The sequence below is a fragment of the Acanthaster planci genome, linkage group LG02, assembly GCF_054643075.1.
Source record: "Acanthaster planci isolate LZ-2023a linkage group LG02, COTS_SCS, whole genome shotgun sequence".
Taxonomy (NCBI): Eukaryota; Metazoa; Echinodermata; class Asteroidea; order Valvatida; family Acanthasteridae; genus Acanthaster; species Acanthaster planci.
In genome coordinates, this window is record NC_141778.1 from 14,725,184 (window position 1) to 14,745,021 (window position 19,838).

Sequence of the window (19,838 nt, forward strand, 5' to 3'; positions counted from 1 at the left end):
TAACCAGGGTCACACTAGTAAAGGCCAAAAGGTCATTGGGTTTCTCAGAAAAGGTTTGGTTTTCGGTCATCAAAACGTTCTGCTGAGGAAGCGCATCGCACAGGTTAACATGGCGACAGATAGTGTAGGCCTACCATTGTCAGACCTGCCAACATGCCGTACTCCTTCCTGAGGTCAGGCATTACCACACAATAGAGTAAAGGGTATTTCAATGAGCCTTCACTTCATTTAAAATTGTAATCTATAGTGTGGCATTGCCTGATCTTAGGCTGGACTACGGCATGTTGAGCAGGTCTGCATTTTGCACTGTTCGAGCATTTCAAATACCTGTACGTGTATATTTAATTAAAAGACGTAATATATCCCCTGATACCGATGTAGCTCCCCCCCCCGTTGACAATTTTTGTTGTCAAAAACGAAACGCGTTATTGATGACTGTTTATTTTTTGTCAATTCACGTTTAACAAGAGAGTCACCACTGTCCCACGTCAAATCAGCGCGAATTCCTCCAGAAATCCCTTCGTTTTTTGCTCTGACATTGACCAAGCACAGTTAGGTCCGTCCAGTTGTGAAAACAGACGTTACTTTGGTAAAGACTGCTTTATAGGCTATAGACAATGATTGAAAGTAAAATCTCTTGGCGGAATAACTCCTGCTTTGACGCTGCCATGGTAAGTGGCTGGTGTTATTTATGATCCCAGCTGGGTTATTTTGAGCCAGGACAAAAGAAAAAAAATCAACCTGAGATTCGACGAAGCCCGTGCCACGTTGGGACCACAAAGGGGTCAGTGAGTGGAATCGAGAAAGTAGTACACCATTCTCCAGGCTCGGTCAAGGCTTATTCAAGGCTATCCTGCGTCGGGAAGTATTTTTCCTTGATAGATTTGTCAACAAGTAACGAGTAATTTCCTCTCTCTACGTCTTGCCTCGCTTCCAAGCCTTAGCGGTCTTTGCAATGTGCAATCCTGGGGAGGCTTGGTGGAGCCGGGGGGGGAGGGGGGAATGCAAGGGATGACTAGGGCCCAGCGCCGAGTATACATGTACACAACAGGGCCCAATTTCACGGCTCTGCTTACCGCAAGAGAAAAATCGGCGCTTACTGTTTGTAGCAGAAAATTCTGCGCTAGGACCGAACGTATTTCACGGGTAAGCGAGGAATTTTCGCTTGTGCGCATATCTCGTAACTAAGTATTCTGCGCTTAAAGGGTTAGAGCAGAATTTTTCTGCTTGCGTGGTTAGCGCAGAATGGAGATCGTAAGTCCAGAATTCTGCGGTAAGCAGGGCCGTGAAATTGGGCCCAGGAGGGCAAATGGTGCTTGTGTATAGGGTAACTCAGCAACCATAATTAGAAGGCATTACTGCGGCGGTACAACGCTCGTGAAGAGGCGGTACGCGCGCGTTACATGCCTCTTGGACCAATGGGGGTGTCGCGATTTGTCAAAAGTGTCAAGCTTAATTAGAACGCACGTGTGGGTGCGGTGCCACCGCAATTACGGCGTCTGCTCGAAATAGTCTCTACTGCATCCGGATCTGTTGTCTAGAGCTAGGTCTAGGCCTTCACTCCATTGGAAATACGTGGAGACGCGCAGACAATAGACCTAGCCGTAGCCCTGGAAGCCCGTTTCAGTAACGGACTATGCCCCAAGCTGGACTAAGAGACGGCGCAATTTTCCTAGCAACAGAGGCTTCTCTGGTCGGCACTGCACTTTGCTGGTTCACGAACGATTATGAAATGCACATGTTACGGTCGCGTCGCTACCGTAAACAAAACAAACACTCCTGATCAAAACGGCTCTTTTCAACAAATGAAGGGGTGCTTCTGCTCAAGGCGAGTAGACCAACGCAAAGACCGCCAGTTTCGCGCGTATATCTGTGATTTCTAAAAGTACGGGCAAACAGTTGGCAAAATGTTTTTACTAGAATTTTAAAGACTTCAGCTGGCGTGCGATCCAGCGTGTAAGTGCTTGATAAATGACGGATTCTGGACTGTCGTCAAACGAAGCTAAGTATCAAGAACCCCGACGGTTTACCATAACATCTAGGGCATTTCAAAGAGCTATTAAGTATAGAGCCTAGATGTAAACGAACACTGGCAGAGGCCCTTGTTGTTGTTATTCCAACTTTAAAGCCATGCCATGAACATATTGCATTAATTAATCAATGTCACGTGCTATATGGTGTCAGTACTGTGGATCATTTTGTATGAATCTTCTTACTTGAGTTAAAATTCCCCCCAAACGTCTGGTACATTATTGAAGAATATTTGGTTCAGTCAGGAAATGTCTGAATCCCGTTCGACTTGCTCTGTCCATTGGTCGTTTTGCTATTTTTAAACCACACAAAGACAACAATGCTGGGATGAACCGAATGTTAATCATGAAATCATTAGGCCAACAATTTTTTCTGCTTTTCGCGCGCGGAAACGGGTCAAGAGAAGGCTATACCGAGTGCTGTCAATGGGGGAATTCCCGTCATGAGGTAGTCGCACGGGACCCGACTATTGACGGAGACCGTTGGAGCTGAACAAAGTCAAAGTGTTGAGACAGACCGTGCGCCGTATGCCTTCTGACACAGTGACATTTGCCGCGTTGCCAAGGCAGAAAAATCCCACCAACCTCTTTTTCCCTGGGTTGTAAACTATTCTACGGGCTAATCTCGGCCATTTTGTGCGTGCTGTGTATTACTGTGACGACAAGTATTTCACGTATGGTTGGCCAATAATGAAAAGTCACATTTACAATGGGCACAGCGACATTCAGTCGCGAAATGATCGGAAAATATATAACCCACAGATATTGATTGAATTAAAGCTGGGATTATACACGCATGCATGCTCGCAGTCCTAGGCAGCGGCTGTCAATTGAATAGATTGCTAGGATTAAGTTGTTTTCTGTGTGGCGAGAAAGTGGCTGACAACACAAACTGAAATGAATTAGGCGGTTCGGACACAAAAATGGCCCAAGCCTTCTTCTTTCAAGTACTGCAACAACCTCCACTACGGGATATTTTAAGTTGCAGGTGCGTGGTGACTAGCTGACTCTAACACATGTGGTGGGTGCCTCTTACCAATGATAATGTATCAATACTGGAAAGTTTTATCCTGAAGGTATGAGTATTTGAAGTTTCCCTTATTTCAGCCGGCAAATGGTTCCATTCCACAAGGATCCTGGGTCTGAAGGAGAATTTGTAACAGTCTTTCTATGCTGATCGATGGGAAAAGGGAACAGAATATGTTATCCGTGTTGCAATCCCCTATCTTTCGGACTTAAACCGCATATAATCCATGTCCACTGTTATTTTACGAGGGATGGATTTACACAATAAAATGAGCCTATTGACGGCTCCACGCTCCTTCAGAGATTTCCATCCCAGATTTTGAGTCATTGGGGAAACACTGCTTTTTGGTCGAAATTTTTGGCCGACAAATCTTGCCGCCCTCCGCTGGACTGCTTCTCGCCTGTTTTTGTGATGTTGATGATACGGATACCAGACCAAAACACAATATTCCAGTTTGGGTCTAACTGAGGGTTTTGTAGGCAATCTTTCACCTTTGGAAAGCAGCTGTAGAAATTTCTACGGAGTAACCCAGGCATCTTGTTTGCTTTTGAAGTGACACAGCTTATATGATCAACCCAGCTCAGTTTAGGACTTATTTCTACTCCCAGGTAAGTATGACTATTTGTCTTCTCGAGTGGTTTTCCGTTCATCATATAGGCTGACAACATAGGTTTATTTATGTGGGTAATATGCATAGTATAGGATTTTGCAATGTTAAATTCTATCTGCCAACATGACTCCCAGTTGCCGAGCGTGTTTATGTCATTTTTTTTAAAATCAGGAACATCATTCCTTGTCTTCATTTCCCGGTACAGGATTAATAATCTGCTAACAGCCTAACTTGTGATGCAATTCCTGACGTAAGGTATAGTTTAAACAGCAATGGCCCCAGGACAGTGCCCTGCGGTAGACCAGAGCTTACTTCTGTTGGTAATGAAGAGATTCCTTCCAAAACAACCTCCTGTGATCTTTTTGTAGGAAAGATTCGACCCATTCGAACAGTGAACCAGAGATCCCGGCTTGTTGGAGTTTCAGTAGGAGCCGCTGATGTGGTACGCGGTCAATGCTAATTTGGTTTCACACATGATCGGTCTGAATCCATGTTGTTCATCATTTAAAATGCCATGTTTATTAAAGTGTCTCATTATGCTTGAGTGGATTATGTGCTCGAGGAGCTTGCAAAGGATCGACGTTGAGGATTTTGGTCGATAATTTGTAGGGTCGGACCGATTTCCCTTTTCAAAAACTGGAGTCACGTTTGCAGTCAACCAGTCTTCAGGGAGTTGCCCAGTGGACACTGGACTTCTCAGCTGTAGCAATGGAGCAATAATAGTAGTACATTCCTTTAGTACTCTAGGCGTGATGTTATCAGGTCCTGGTTCTTTCTGTGGTTTCAAATTATTAAGTAATTTTAAAATGCCCTCAGTTGTTTCAGTAATCGGAGACATTTAAGGGTATTTCCTTTGTTTTCCATGATGACAGGGCACTACGGTCCTCTTTGGTAAACACCGCCGGGACTTGGTTATTTAAGGCTTCCGCTTTCTCAAGTGCGAATGTGGCAGATCCATTAACTGTATTGAGAGATGGCACCCCAGTGGAGCTCTGTCTCCAACTTTTTATATAACTCCAGAAAGGTTTGGTGTTGTTTGCGATCAAGTTTTCACCAACACCATGGAGGTACTCACTACGAGATTTCCTTAATTAATCTGCGGTCTAAAGTGCGGCAAAGGTTTCTAAATGACTTCCCAAAGTTCAGGTGAGACTCAATAGCTTCATTAGAAGCTGTCCGTTATTCGTTTGAGCAGTTTTTCGTGAAAATGATTAAACCAAGGTAAACTATCATTTGGCTTCACCATCTTTGATCTTGTGCCGTCAAGGCTTGCTCAAATTTACCCATAATTGTCGTTGAACCCTGCCAGAGTAGCCCTGACAAAACACCGTCAACAGGTTTTGGAGGGTGTGATGACTCTTTTGGCTAGATAGGGTGACCCCAAAGTGACCCGAATTTCATCTCCCTTACAAAAGACACCGGCGAGGGCGCAAATGTGTGAGCTGGCGTGGAGATGGGCAGACTGAGCTGACACGGTGCTATTTCGGTTTACAAAGAAGGTCCGCTTCTCAAGCTTTCAGGATTAGCCCAGAGCAGAGTTCACCGTACGATGTGGGTTAGCGGAAAACATTTCTCGGTCAACCGCAGGCGTTATATTGCCCCTGCTTGACATGTGAAGGGAAGAGCCCAACTAACTAACACAGAGAAGGTCATAAAGCCAGCAGTCTAATTGTTAGTTTCCCCCAAGTACACACTTTCGAAGAAAGCAAAGGCGCAACCAGGCTCGAGAGTGCTTGCTACAGCCTACAGAATTCTCGCCCGACCTGTTAGAAATCGGATCTCTTCGATCCAGTGTTGTCACCTGCTGACGGAGCGAGATGTATACCCGCGGGAATCCAGCTGAGGGCGCTGTCCGAAGTATCGCGACCACCGGTGTTTGTAGTCGTCTGGATACCAGACCCGATGATTCTGACTACTCTACGAATCAAGGGTCCGGTATCATCCAATGTCCACGTGACCAAGACTGGAGGAATTCCTCCAGTTTTCCGGAAAGAGCCGAAATATTCCGAAGTCGTCCCGTCTATATTCGGCATGTTCGGATGGTACCGTACCGGGTAGGTAGGCTAGCTGTTGAACGTAAACTCCCGGAAATTTAGCTGTTTATCCTACAATATTTGACTCTACACTGAAGGCATAATCGAAGGTAGCATTGGCCGAAATCAATGCCAGGCGAAATGCAGAATATATAAATATATATATATAATATATATATAAATATAATATCCACACATACAGGGTGCACCACTGTAATGAAATCGGAAACACCCGGGCTCTCAACTTGTGACCCCTAACCCTTGCGTCATATCTATTTATATCCGTGGGTGATGCCTGACCTAAGATTTATAACAAAGAGTCTCAGGGAATCTTTGGGCAGGGAACCAGACCATGTTTGCAGCGAACTGCGACCTGGAGTGTTGCATTTCTCGACTTCCAGTTGGATGTAAACGAAGCCTGAGATTTATCAGTTCAGGATACAACAATCTCCGTCAATCGTGACAAATTTTGTGCACAAGCATGCTGTCTCACTCTTAACAAGTATTGCGCTACAGTTAAAAGCAACAACAAACAAATCGGGATAACCGTGGCAGAATTTATGTGCACAATGCATCACAGAGGTCAACGTCCGCGATTATATCACACACTACATAATGTCACAAATGCGTTGACAATGTGAAAAGCAAACAATATGAAAAGTTGCATGTGGTATTTTAACAATGTCTAAATGGAATGCTGCTGTTACAAAGAACAGGAAACTGTGGTGTATGTTTCAGGAATCCGAATAAAAAGGCGCATCTGGTTTCATGTTCAATTAGATGTCCCGCGTGGATGAGCGGCAGTTGTGTGAATAACATGTCCACAAAGTTTAATGTCAATTCTCAGCTCAATTTAATTGGCATTCCAGATCAACAATCCGTCGTCTCCAGCGACCGCATCCACTACATATTGCAACCACAAGTCATTTTAATACTGGTGAAAGAATTCCACACAAACTCCGGACTTTTGAAGTTCTTGCCATGGTGGTGGGTTCAAATTAAAACAATGTCTCCAATGCCCTCAGCCCACACTACCGCCCAAAATAGACTGTAATATGGAACTGACTGTATGCATACAGGTCAGTGGCACCTTGGTACAACGGCACGCATTTCAGAGGTCATTCGGGGTCAGTCTTTTCGAGACTGTTGCGCCAAACTAACAATCAGTCGAAGTCGCTAACGGGAGGGTACCGTCCCTTCTCCATCTCGTCTCACGTATCGCTCCCTCCTGATTTCCCCGGATCAACGCCCCACGCCACCAGGCGAACTGAACGACAAGCGTCCGGTCGAGTCTCGTGGGTCACAGCGATCGACACGATAGACCACATATGGATGTCGCCGGGAATACATGACTACGTTTCACAGAATCACTGTTGGTGGTCTTGGACGCTTGGATATTATGGGAACATGCAAATACCTAACCAACTGAAATTTAAGTTTCTGAAAATATGAAATCGATGCTGGTGATCTGCGAACAGCTGTGATGAATTCGTTTTTCAAATAAACCTCTACTGACAGTAATACTTCAGTTCGTAATTTCGGGAAAAATAGCTTTAAACGAGTCTAAATCATAGCAGAGTTTAAGGTCCAAAGATTATGTCGTAACTTCAGTTGTGACCACATACAGAGAAGAAACACTCTCCCAACATTTGACCCTCTTGGTCGGATTCCCCGAAGCGTCAACGGATCCACTTGACGGTCATTTGCCACAATGAGGCTCTACTCCATTTTGCTTCGAGCCCATCATGAGCAACCGTTACGACGTTACTTTTAAATCACAGACGTGGTCGCATTTGATAACCATGGCTCGCTCATGACAAACGACGCACAATTCCCAATCGGTGTAAGCAATCGGTTCACAATGTGACCGTACGGAAAAACCAATCTCCAGTTGGATAGGGTTCTCTTGGGGCAGCAAATCTCTTTTTTGCGCTTTGACAACAAGCGAAATACCTATACTCTTAACGCAGGAGCCATGAAGTTGTGGCAGTACATCTTCCATGAGCAGGTGAGCAGTGGCCTAATTGGGGGAAACTCTATTCTGTCAAAGGGGCGCTGAAAGCAAAATTAACTGCTGCTTGTATGCACAAATTTTGTTGAATATTACATCCGGGGGGGGCAGCTGGGAGTACAGAAATCTGTTTATTGGGGCACATGCCCCCGTAACTCCATTCTTGATGCCCCTACATCTAGTTACGTCACCCCTTTCATAATCTTTGTTTGATTTTCGCATTTTTTACTTACATTTTTCCTTTTGGGGGGTGTCCCCTTACACCTTATGGTGCCCATGAGGGGCGCTCTGTACGGCCACGTTACTCTGCAGTCTACTACATGCACGTATAATACTTGCTGGAAACGATTCGCTTTGGCAACGAGCAATGCCGATCGCTGAAATGAAAATCACTCGCCCATAAATCTCAGCCACCTTCGGTTTACCACCTTCGGCAAGACTAGCCTTCGACGGCCTACGAAAAGAAATGAGAGAGCGGTAAATGTAAACACTCTTGAACTCCGGCTTTGTGGAGATAACCTGCACCATATCAAGTCACAAATTCAGGCTATCCGTGCTGTCCTCGTAAAATCTGTGCTTTATGAGTACTCTGTCAATCCATGTTTCCTACTTCCATGGTCAAACAGCTTGTTTTCTGACCTGGTGCAAGGAAAGCAGAGTTTTTAAAGACGTTCATTAATACATCAACAGAGCTGTTCCTTGGGGAATTTTAGTATTAGTTGGTTGACTTGTCTTCTCGATAATTTAACAAGATTGAACACTCTTCTAGCCGGCAGAACAAAATAGGTTTCTGCCGAAAAGTTTGTCTCAAATTCTGAAAATGGCGGGCCTGTACCACTGAGTGAGAGAAACTTTACTTTGTATCGGTTGGGCGCACGCTAAATTTAACGGTGAAAAGGAGGAAACAACGCTATGGCATCCAACTTGCTCTGTGAAAGCTTCCAGAAAAGGTCATGCTTTCAACTGTACACACTTAAAACACTTTCTGTCGCTTGCCACACACATATACTCTACAATTCAGTCAGTTTGTCAGGTTAGAGTTTCGATGTTATATGTCACTCCGCTTTCAGATTCACATGCCGGTCTCTAAAGGCCAATGCACCCAGTTGGCCTGGCCTGCACTTACAGACGATCCACCAGACGCCTAGCCTTGAACAGAAACACACCTTTTGTGCGTCCAACAAAAGGCGCGAAATGACAAACGTCTAACAACCAAAAAGTCACTAAACGTTGTGAACAGACACACCGTGCCGCCGAGGCGCTGTTTGGGGATTGCGGTAATATAATCGTCCGAAAGAATTCTACTGACCCACATTCAGTTAAAATAGACACTCAGTGCCTCTGGAATTTGGCTGTAATTGGAATGGAAATGATAATGGTTAAACTTTATCTGGCGAAGAATGCGTGTTTGTGGGTTGGATGGCAGTGAGAAAGATACACGGCGCTGCCCAAGAATTCAGTATGGTTCTGCATCATCACCTCTGAAAAGAAGCTGGTGATGTCTTTTTGAAAATAACTTTGTAAACTGTACCCTCCAGTGCCCCGGGATATGAATCGCCTGTTATGGTGAATTCCTCCCACTGTGAGGGGACATGCCTAGAACCACATACACGTACCAGCGGACTCAAGTTTGGAAAGTTTCGCGTTGCAAATTAAAAGATTAAGTGGTCTTTATTTTGAGTTGTTCGGACAGGCGTGTCCACAGAGCCTAATCATGCAACCTATGCATGCTCCGGGTTGAATATGAGGGACTAGATCCCAGCCCACGAACCCCCTCCGAAACGGAGAGTTCAAATTTTGGGGGATGATGTCAATGCACCTACGCACTTGGCGACTGTAACCATATCTTAACTACCGATGATTGAGCGCGATGCCCCGGGGACGATGGAAATATGAAATGAAATACATGGCAAGGGGACGGGATGTTTTCCCCCAGCGACAGATCAAAAGATGCCGAGTACAGCCCAGGCTAGCAAGCCCGAGTCTGCCCTGTCTCGCAGGGGCTTGTTTTGTTTCCTGGCTCATTAGGCCCGAATTTAAAGCGGGTTCCTGATGTTTTGCTGATCTTCGATCCTCACTGGCGGGCTTATTCTGTCGCCTTCTCATTTTTTTTGTCTGTACAGGAGACACCGCAAAATTCAACAGTATAGTGCAACTCGTATTGGGTTAATTACTTCATTTTGTTCTAGACTGCAAGTCTCGAAGTCACCCCTGTTCATACCAAAGTTGCACAGGGAAACTGCCACTTTAATGTTGAAATGTTTGTGTTGCCGTACCATCAATGTATCACCAAGGTGCGCTTTATTACTTCTTTTGCGCGACCGATTCGAAATAGTCTTGACAATAAAAGCAGGTATGTTTCAATAAAAAACAAAGTCATCACTGTCAGCAACGTTGAGCCATTTACATAGATGCCGTTCGGCTCCTTTTGCACAATTTTAAGCGTTCGCGGAAGTCGGCCATTTTGTATCTGCTTCTGCTCGCTTGAGTGTATACAAATTGAATACTCACGCTTAGAATGTGTCAACTGCAAAGCCATCATATCCTCTGAACATTCTGGACTTTACCCTGACAGCATTTTCCGAAAAAAAAAATTCAACAAAATAATGGAAAAAAGACACTGTAATTCAAAAGAGCCATTGATAAGTATCAACGATGTTGAAGGAGCATAACAATGCAGGCGACAAATTCCAAGAAAAACACCTTCAGACGTTTTAAAAAAGCTGTATCGGTAGGCCTAGGCCTACTTAGATTTCATCAATATCTTGAATATCCTACAGAGAAACCGAGAGAAAAGAAACATATTATTTTATTACAGAATGTTGCCAACCTACTCCCTAGATACGCTTGCTTTCTACGAGTACTCTATGTTACCTTGACCTGGCGTCAAGTACAAGTTCACATAGTGTGCACTTTGCTGCACAAGTTCAGGAAAACAAGCAATTAAGGGCTTTAAAGATAGACTGCATGGCCTAAGTCAACACACACACCAGATTCCTTCTGTTTATAACCATGATGTGTTTAGTCATATTGCGCTGATCCAAAGAGTCGTTGTGAGGATCAGAAAACTTTGTTCGTATGTTAACAATCATCCCGACAGAATAAATGAAATACTTAGCCAGGGTGATTGGAACCACCCACACCTTTAAAGCAGTCAGAGAAAATGCTTCCGAAAAAGTGATCAAAGTCTTGTTTTCGGCACGGACCCAAAGTGACTGAACGTTCACGCGTCAAACTTGCAATAAACTTAATTACGTTCGTTGCTTGATATAATGCCACAAGAGCGATGTAGGGGGCGGGGTGGGCTACTTTAATGGTGGTGTTCCTGGCGAGAATTAACAAGCGACTGTTTTGAAGAAAACATCGAAGGAGAACAATGTCTGCCTGAAAAATGTAGACTTGAAACTCAGGACCTCATACGCGCACAGGTGGCGTTGGGACAGGCCCTTCCCTAAAACTTGACAAAACAGCCAGGCTTAGATACACTGGGTATCAAACATGAAATATGACAGTTACAAATCGGAAAAGAGAGCAATATTTTTTTTTGAGGCAAAACGGCCGTCTTACCCTCACCGAAAATGTTTTCGCTCGGCTCTAGCGCTGTCATGGTTTGTTTCATTCAATTACGCCATGACAGTTCTACTAAACGCATGATGAATGACTCTATAATTGGATAAATATTAACTTGACAGGCCAGCCTCCCGTGTGGACCTTAATGGTCAAGTATTTTGTATCCAGGGTAAGACCCCGACAGTTCGTCAATCATCATCTGCCCCCCCTTCCATCAGCTGGTATGAGAGACGATTTCTGACCCTTCTCCGAGAAAGAGAGATGCCAGCTTGTCCCCTCAAATTTAACCGTAATTTTATAAATATGGCGACAGTGGCATTCGTTACTAAACACGTATCCATAACATGACACCAGATCGGATGCAAGCATTCCATACAGGCAAATTACCGACGGTATTTAGGCTAATAAGCGTAATGACAATTCTCTTAGATCATTTCCGCTCGCACAGGTCATGGCCGGGACGTATATTTCGCTGCCTTTTTTCAATGCTTTTGGACACAAATATCAAACGCTTTGTTTTTACTTCACTGAAGGCATTTTCAGTTCAAACAGCCTTGCATAGTGTTGACGTTAAAGTCGCCGAAAGTCGGAAAAAGAGCCCCTTTTTTGAAATTCGGTCGCCCTGCCTCCCTTACCAAAATGTTTTTACTGTGAAATATGGGGCTGTCAGGGTTTGTTTCCTTTTCTCAGTGTCATAGTTCATTATGCACACCAGAATATCATTTTTAAAGGATGCAATTATCACATATAAACCAAAGTCTATTTATGACTGGATCCAACGGGCCTGGGGAATTCGAACCTTCCATGGTTACTGACATGATTTCCACCCTCTGCAACAAGACATTTTTCATGTCAAACTATGTGCCGATCTAACCTGGCAGACTACAGCAAGGCATGTACTTCGGCCCGAGGTCTGGCATTTGTTGGGTTGTCAATTATCGAGACCATAACGCCTGAACGAATTGGGAAGTGTGCTCGTGGACTGTTTCCATTTTTACTATTCTAAGCCGACATTTCCCCCGCAACAGCTTCAGTTCAGACACTGTTGACCTGCCCCAATTTCCCCCTTTCTATCTGGATTCAGAGAAAAATTTTGTCTTAAAAAAGGCATCTATATAGGCCTAAGCGTTTAAATTCAGCTGATGTCGGAAAAACACTAGAAATAAACGTATAAAAGAACCAATTTATTTTATGAGCTGTTTGACAAAAACAAGAAAGAAAAAATCTGTGATTTTTATTCAAATGGCGTCAAGCGCCCTGAGCTTGATTTTCATAAATAAATAAATGCTATTGTACAATGAAATTTCATTCACGAGAGTAAAAACCAAGCGTACAATCATCCGCTTCATGCCCGCTTAAACATTCGAAAGCACCATATTAGAGATTTGCAGCTTATGTATGTCGATTTTAAAATAATGTGCGATAATAATGGAAACAAACGAATCCCCTGTAGTGCACTATAGAAAACAGCTGGTTCATGTTCCCTGTTTTGGGACACCTGCCGTCCCGTGGAGCACTGCCAAATTAGTCGGATTAAGCCTACTACTGTTGCATACTGCGGGAACCGGGAAATGTTAGCTTTGCCAGTGGATGATTAGACAGAGGCGTTTAGATGCCTGGCCATAAAATTACACACCAAATGTGTGCCTGCCGAAAACAATTCGAAAACTTACACTTTCGGGTTCGCTTTGCTTACCTTTTCAATGATTTCTAGTTTTGTTTATTTTAAGGGTCTTTCTCGTTCACTTATCAAAATACACGAAGAGCTAACTCCATTCATGGCATTGCATAATATCTTATGGTTCAGTTTGGTTTAGTGATCCAGGAAATTGTTCAGAACAATATTCAGTATATTGATCAAGCCAGCACCCAGTCCACTGAGCGTCATGCTGATAGGAAATTACTTATAGTTCAACTCCCAGGGGACTGTGGGAAACACGCACGCGACAGGGACGCGCTAATACAAACCTGAAGGGTCTCTGGAATGATTATACAGTTGATAGTCTTTCTTGACTACAGTGGGTAACACAGTGGAAAGTCTAATAGGCCTAACTGCAAGTTACTTTTTATGTGATCATCTTGCGGTTCTGCGTTCGAAACTAGTTTTGAGCCCCACAATGGACCCAGATGTGAAGCCTTGGGTAAGAAAGTAGGTAAAACGTTGATAAAGAACCAAGGCTATGTCGACTGCGTTGAAATATGAGTGATTCGACACGTCTGACTCATTCAGCGAATACAAGAAACTATGTACAAATATTTGTGAAAGGTACTGTATCGGACTTGGAGCACTCAACTTCCTCCCTCACATAGTCAAAAGCTGAAGCACATCCATAAGGTAGGTTTTAAAAATATAATCAGTATATTTACAGCCGCAAACAAAATCGACTATATAGCACTGAGTAGTCTTGGTACCAAACACTGACTACCTTTTTGGCTTCGGACTCCTTTAGATACCGTGCACGATGTGGGGCCGATGGGACACCCCCCTACATGTCCAATCCCTGTACACACTCTAGACTATTGTTACCTAACACCCCCCGGAAGAAGTCTGTAAACAATGACCAACACAAAGGCGGGGGGGGGGTCGCTCCATATGTTCCTTTAAATGCACCGCTACTTGTGAGTGAGGTTTATTCAAGCCTTCTGAATGCAAACTCTCGTGACACTGACTAGCCTCACGTTTAAGTTTGCCTACTGTATTGCATCATACCATAATACATGTATATTACCATCACAGTTCTTGCAGGCTACTTTGCTGCACAGGCCTCACGTATAAGTAGCAGTCGATAGTTGAATCGTGTGCTAAATTGGAGCAACTTTTAACTAATAAAACGTTACGCTGTTCAAATATAAGATTGACAGTATTAGAGATCAATGGTTTGGACCACAACTAATGGCCTTTGCTGCTGTCGCCAGTATAACCCTAATAATGTTGTTGACGGCTAATACAAAAGATCATGGATAGTCAGTCAATGGGAGATCTTGAGACGCATGCTCAGAATAACGCGTACATGCTCAGAACTGGTAAATTAATAAATTGGTAATTTTTTTTAAACAATCCATTGTTTTCGAGATGTATTTTTGCGTTGGGGAGATGTTAATTTATATAACGGGTTTTGCCCTTACCCAACGTATATATTAAACACTGTATGCACTGTGCTTGTCCGAGAGCTTGCGAAAAAAAAATCACAAGCTTACTCGGGTGGGACTCGAACCCACGACCTCCTGCTTACTAGTGCAGACGTCTTAACCACTCGACCACCGAGCTTGCCGGGGTCGGCTGGCCGGTCCGAGTCCACTGTTTGCTGTGCGCAATTAAAGTTGTCAGGTTACCAAGTCTAATTTTGGTGGCTCAATTGCACATTTGCTGCTAATAAATTATGTCAAGATTTATTGGGCGTGAGTGCGCGGACAGACAATAGTTAAGAATCCGTCACGTCTGCAACGAAATGCCACAGACACGTGAGAATTTGTAATAAACAACATTCTAGACCGATAGCTATAGGTAGCACACATCGTTCCAAAAGGTTGCAAGAGTGTTTTGACAAAGCATGCGCTTATTGGATTTCATAAAGCCAGGTATGTCGCCACGCATTCACCGTATTATGCGCATGCATGCAAATTTATTTGTGAAATAGCCCGCTGCTTTGCTTGACTGACGATCCCCCGACGTGCAGAAACAATGACGTGTGTACATATACATGGCTGTGAGTTTTGAAGCACTAAGCAAGTTCAGGTCAACCTTGAAATATGTGCTGGGTTTTGTTAACGAAAAGAATGGTTTTTGTGCCACTTTGCTCCGCCGCTTTCATGTGTTCTGCTTCTTCGCTTTCCATTGTTAGCCAACTCACATAGCTGGGAAAGTGCTAAATACTCAACACACGTAGTTACTTTCATATAATACACACATTTCATGTAACACTGAGACACTTGCACTTCAATATAGTGTCAATTCCAGTTATCACAAATACGGCCCCATATATAGTAAAGCCATAGAGGTTTTTTTTTGGTTAATGTAACTCTGTGAATTGCGTCGGTCCCATTGCGCTTTTAATGCAATCTCGTGTTATCTGGATGTCTCACACGGGTTACAGGCGCGCATCAATTCCCAAGTTCTATGAGATATTATGCGCAAGCCCACCCCTCGCTTCAACCTGACGATCTTCTTGCGTACCTGGGACTCAGACCTTTGAAAGAATTCGAAGGTGTACCATGCCAGGAGGTTACATTCTGACCGACCGATTCCAGGGAGTGAACAGGTTGCAATGGGCTATGCAACACAATGCATACTGTATCCTCGACTCGACTTAGACAGCTTAACAAAATCTCAATTTACCACTAAACATCTTAAACTAAATTGAAGGTGTGAATCCACCCAAATCCTGTACGGCACCTACGCGACATATTTCTAGCAAGGAAATTTATTTGCAAAATTATTTAACGACAACAGGTCAGTCGGCTTACCAAACTGCAGATGCTCACGACTGTACTTAAAAGATAAACGGCCTTGCCTTTTTAAGAGTTCTGTTGAACTTTCTGGTTGCACTTTAATGGGTTTGCCGAACACATAAATCATTCCAAGCACGAAAAAAAATCGTAAACATCAGCTGTAAAAATGCCCTGCAATACCATGTGGTCATTCCTATACCGTCGCTCATCGAGCCAAATGTATACAAAGTGACATGCTACAATGAATTTTATTCAGCCAATATACCCAGCAAGAAATGAGACCGAGGGGTACCCCCCCAACATGTCCAATCCCTATACACATTCCAGACTATTGTTACTTAACACATCCCCCCAAGATGTCTGAAAGGGATTCCCCAGATTCCTGCGCGATAATGACCAACACAAAGCAGGGGGGGGGGGTTCTCTCCGTCTCATACCTTGCTGCATGTCAGCCAATCCTCAATTTGTAATTCAAAGATGTCTTTTTCGCGATAATTTCCCCAGCACCTTGAATTGGACAATGGTGCACAATGCTACACATTAAAGACAGCTAAAGGTACCTGCAACATTAACATAGGAGATTACGAGTCTCGCGCTTCTTCCTCTCTGTAATATTTTATCTACTGTACAGTGCCTCTTTGCACTTCGTTTTATATCTCAGAATGCCGTATATCACGCTTCGCCGGCCGTGCCCTGAGCACACGACTTGATCACGAGACATGGACCCGAGACAAGACAAGAGAACAAAATGCCAGCGACTGATTGCTCGGGTTACCCGATACTTGCAATTTGCCCCTGAATAAACCACGAAAAATATTAACAGACACCAAACAATGTCTGGCAATGAATCACACATCAGCTGAGCGATAGCTTGAAGGCTGTGAACTTTTCTGATCGGGGACACGAGATGTTATTTTAAAGCTTTCGTAGGTTGGATCTCATTGAAGCTTGGCTCTCACCCTAAAATTAAAAGAAAGCCAATCAAGACAAAACCTAGAATAAAGCAGAACACAAATTGAATATAAAGGATATGACGAGAAATGTCTCTATTAGAAGCACAATCTGAAGATCTGCTTTGGTCCAGTTCTGTAAAATACAAGCAACGGTGTTCCTAAATTGAATAACCTAAGGTATGGCTGCACTTTTGCCTCAAAAAACCACGGCGACGCTCTGTGAATTAATGACTACTTCATGCCTGACCCCAATCAGTTACAACTTGGGCCAGCCGGCTCCCTTGGGCCAATGCCCGGATTTGCTAGGCTTCCGGGAGGTACCTCAGGCGAAAAGGGGCGACTCGCCTCATGCGAATATGGCATCCTGTGAGTCCACGATTTCTTTACCTCCCCTTGTCGAAAAAGAATTAAAGAGAGAGAGAGAGAATCCCTTTTGACCTACTTGCCAGACATTGCGTGCACGACATTGGAGGTACATGAAAATGGTGTGCTCGATTTCGCAAATTGCTCCGAGGAGTCAGGCAGCCTTTTCCTGGACTCGTTGGTCGCGAACTCGGTGATTTCATGAAAGAATGAAGCTGAAGCTAATCTTGCTGGCAGCCAGAATGATATATCACACACATTGCATCAGTGCAATCTTTAAAACACTGGAATAACCTTAAAGGAACCACGAAATGAATTTTTCTTTGAATCACATTTTGCGCATCTCTGTACTCTTTTTCCATGTAGGAAGACTGTTTGACATCTTTTTTGAGTTACGTGAACTGAACAGTGCATTTTTTAAACATTAAAAATTGACCAAGCATTTCTGGACAAGCGAGGGCGCTTTTGCTTTGATGTAAATACAGGGAGACATGGTTCCGGTTGCATGTTTTCATGTTCAAATTGTGAATCCCAAATTTGCTATCTGGGAACATTTCTGTGAAAAGGATTTTTGCTGGATAATTGCCATATACTTACACAGCAATAAATTGCCAAAGACAATAAAATCTGCCATAGCTGTGCACAAATCAGTGCAACAGTGAGATGCAGTGCCTTGGATGACATCATAGTTCTGCGCATGAATATGCAAATTTCATTAGCATAAAACCAAAAAAGCATCAATATATGGGTTAAAATTGCGAAACAAACATTTAAAATGAGGTTAATTGAAACCTAAAGATGCAATTTCAAGGGTTTTTAGTAAAATTTATAAAAAATATTTCTATTTCCTGGTTCCTTTAAAGTGTTCTTCGCCCCAGATCTCACAGGAGCTGAACATAAAACAACCCCCAAGGATTCTATTTCAAAATATGGTAATAGTTACCGTGGTCAATCATCATGGGATTTATTTATCGGAGCAAAAAAAATTGGAACCTTTAACCTCAAATGTTTCCAATCAGAAATACAAGCAGTAAAGATGTGGGATAAACTGATGATCTAAGGAAACGGTTCGGTCGGAGGGCCATACAATATCCTGTACACCGGAAGACATGTTCTTATTAATTGGTTCAGGAGGACACCATACACATCCTAAAGTGTTGCCCAGTGTCTGAAAACAACAATTTAAAGTATTTCGTGGCTGAGGGTTAGTTGTGTTTGCGAACTTAAGCACGACCGCAATTTCTTCCACTAGTTGTATGGGTACAAACAGGGGCGCTGCTTTTACACACGAAAGACTCGACAATCCCAGACCACACGGCTTCCTTCAAAGTGGCTACGTCATCACTTTGAGAAGTTCAGGAGCCCGAGTCAAGGTCGGCATGCACTTTCCTGCTCGTTTCGAGGGGCAACGTGATGGAAACGAGACTGTTGCCGGCAGTTTGATATAATCGGCAAAACAAGGTGTTGATGTGGGTCTTTCAATATTGTGGGTAGGGGTTGGGGGGATAGAACCGTGACGTCTAGAAATAGAAACCAGTATTAAAAACGTTCAGTCTAGAAGCAGAGTAGAGCGGGGGCGCCTTGCGTGCCTGGTAGTCAATGCTGAGTATGATTGCCTAATTTGATGACTGATGGCGTTTCCCCACCGGCCAGACAGCAGCATTGCAGGAGGAACAAGGCTTGCCCTGCGGGTCCGGGTATTTGCGACAGTTTATCGCATCATGAAAATCCGAGTGCTTATCCGCTGATTCCTGGCGATTATCCTATTTTGGGGGAGGGGGAATCATTTTGCAGGCACGACTTCAGACGATGTCGTACTTACGGCAGGTGCATGTTGTTGCGTTCCGCTACCGCGGAATGAGGTTATATATTTGGGATCAACTTACTGGAAAACGTAGAGTTGTAAATTAACCCTAATCGCATATGTCTAGCGGTTTGACAAATTTATAGCCTGGTGTTACTATAAAGCAAATATTGTATATATTGGAGTGTACACGCACATGGCTCTACATAATTATGTCAAAACACTGGGCTTTGTTGAATGAAAATCTGTGCTTTTCCAGAACTTAACACACAGTGCTGTGTCGATTTTCTTCCTCTACGTTGTCGCGTATTTCCAAGGTCGTGTAACTTCCCTTCCCGAGATTTTAGGGTTTTTTATCTTTCTAATTCTAGATTTTAAATGCATTTATACGTGTACTACTGTTGGGTTGACAAAAGGGTAGCCTTCAACTGCGGTGAAAAATTAACTGCAAATTTTTATTTTTCTTTCTGCGACCGTAATGACCTCGTCAGGCGAAAATCTCATTTGCACATGGCCTTGCTTGGGGAGAATTATTGGGCTTAACAACCCCCATCAGACCCATTTAAAATTTCGCTCAGCCATTTGTGTATTGTGTGACAACGGGTGATACAGAATACAGCGGACCCCCAAGATGAACCATTGGGTAACCGTTTATCGCCCTAAATGGACCGCTCTAGTGAAATACATAGTAGGCCGCTAGCCCGCCTCCGACGTGAGCCAAAACAGCAAATGCCATTTTGTTTTCAGGAAACTGACATGAATTGTGACATCGTCTGACCGCCTGAAGCGACTGGCTACACACAGAAATCCTAAGTATTGTAACTATTTCACAGGCATCGATAAATGATTAATCGTTGTCGATGGAACAAATCTTATATAAAGCCTGGTCTCCCAGGGAAATATTCAGTCATGATGAAAATTTCCCTTGTGGTCTTGACTTTTTCCCCCTACGCTGCAATCCATATAAGTATGATTTACGATCAAGCTT

The 19,838-nt window shown here is 43.6% G+C and overlaps 1 protein-coding gene across 7 annotated transcripts in view; it reads right to left on the bottom strand.

Annotated features, from left to right (window-relative positions):
* The window catches only part of LOC110973153 (uncharacterized), an 82,201-nt gene that overhangs the window by 21,464 nt on the left and 40,899 nt on the right, over positions 1-19,838 (bottom strand). The window lies entirely within an intron of this gene.